At 36.7% G+C, this 1,829-nt stretch overlaps 1 non-coding gene across 1 annotated transcript; it reads left to right on the forward strand.

Moving 5' to 3' along the window:
* Positions 1 to 238: 238 nt before the first annotated feature.
* On the forward strand, positions 239 to 393 carry LOC135165680 (5.8S ribosomal RNA). The gene has a single exon (XR_010299553.1). It is a non-coding gene; the product is annotated as a 5.8S ribosomal RNA (ribosomal RNA).
* Positions 394 to 1,829: the final 1,436 nt, after the last annotated feature.

Consider the following 1,829-nt stretch of genomic DNA (forward strand, 5'->3'; position numbering starts at 1 on the left):
AAATTTCAAATTTTTTTTCTTCATGCCGTAAGTAATTGGATGGATACTTTGTTCTCAAAGTTGATATTCTTTTTCCGTGTACGGTAAAGTGAACACAAGTCTGAATAGTAATAAAATTGAATTTTGTGCTTGCTTAGGCATCTTATATTTTTTATTGAAACAAGATTGCGAGATTGGATTGAATATTTTTATATTCAATGACTGTTATTTTTCAAAAAAAAAAAATTTTTTTTATGATTACCCTGAACGGTGGATCACTTGGCTCCTGGGTCGATGAAGAACGCAGCTAATTGCGCGTCAACTTGTGAACTGCAGGACACATGAACATCGACATTTCGAACGCACATTGCGGTCCACGGATCCAATTCCCGGACTACGCCTAGCTGAGGGTCGTTTGTTTTAAAAAAAACTGCTTACAATTTTATCTGTGTTTATCTGTCTATATATGACAGAAAAATATTTGATGAATTGTACAAGCGTGTGTAAAGTTGAATGCTCGTCAAGATAATAATATTTGATTGAGAGAGAGATTGAATTTCTTCTCAAATATATATAAATTATTATACGACGTCATTTAAAATTACGTATTGAAAAATAATATATTATGAATTTTTCACATATATTATTTGACGATATAAAGAAAAAAAGAAGTTGTTGTTGTTAATATATTTGATTATAGCCCATTGTCAGTTGTCTAAAAATGGTTATTAACGAGAACAAACTTTGTGAAATGAAATCCATAAATTATATATCACTGTGGTGGTAATCATCGAGTCCCAGAGATCTCATTCTCCGAGTTGGACCGATCATGATTTTCATTTCTAAAATTTTGTTTTGTTATGTTTTTTTAGACACGGATGTGATTTTTTTTTTATAAATAAAAGGCGCTCGCAACAATAACTTTTTTATATAATTCTCTAACATGACGACCTCAGAGTAGGTGAGACTACCCGCTGAATTTAAGCATATTACTAAGCGGAGGAAAAGAAACTGACTAGGATTTCCTTAGTAGCGGCGAGCGAACAGGAAAAAGCCCAGCACTGAATCCCACAATTATATTGTTGGGAAATGTAGTGTTTGGGAGGATCCATTTATCCTGTGATGTTATTTTGTATCCAAGTCCATCTTGAATGGGGCCATTTACCCATAGAGGGTGCCAGGCCCGTAGTGATCGAAATACATTTCAGGCGGATTTCTCCTTAGAGTCGGGTTGCTTGAGAGTGCAGCTCTAAGTGGGTGGTAAACTCCATCTAAGGCTAAATATGACCACGAGACCGATAGCAAACAAGTACCGTGAAGGAAAGTTGAAAAGAACTTTGAAGAGAGAGTTCAAGAGTACGTGAAACCGTTCAGGGGTAAACCTGAGAAACCCAAAAGATCGAATAGGGAGATTCATCGTCAGCTCATTTTGTATATATATAAGTTATGATATAGGTTACTACTTGTAGTATTGCTTGTACATTCTTATATATTTTATTGCAAGATGTTGTCGGCGTGCACTTCTTCCCTAGTAGAACGTCGCGACCCGTTGAGTGTCGGTCTATAGCCCGAGAGGTAGCCTTTAATTTTTTCAATTAAAGACCCTTGGTGTTTTTCTGACTGGCTGCTCGATGGTATTCATAAGGTATTAAGCCGCATATTATGTGCGTTTATATCCGTCGCAAGCGAGGTCAATTTTTAGTAGTACGGACCTAGTGCCGTCGCTATAATTGATCAGCTGTTGGTTGTACGGTATTCTAAAACTGGCTTATAATTAATACCGGTCAGCGATGCTACTGCTTTGGGTACTTTCAGGACCGGTCTTGAAACACGGACCAAGGAGTCTAACA

The sequence above is a fragment of the Diachasmimorpha longicaudata genome, chromosome 8, assembly GCF_034640455.1.
Source record: "Diachasmimorpha longicaudata isolate KC_UGA_2023 chromosome 8, iyDiaLong2, whole genome shotgun sequence".
In the NCBI taxonomy this organism is placed as follows: Eukaryota; Metazoa; Arthropoda; class Insecta; order Hymenoptera; family Braconidae; genus Diachasmimorpha; species Diachasmimorpha longicaudata.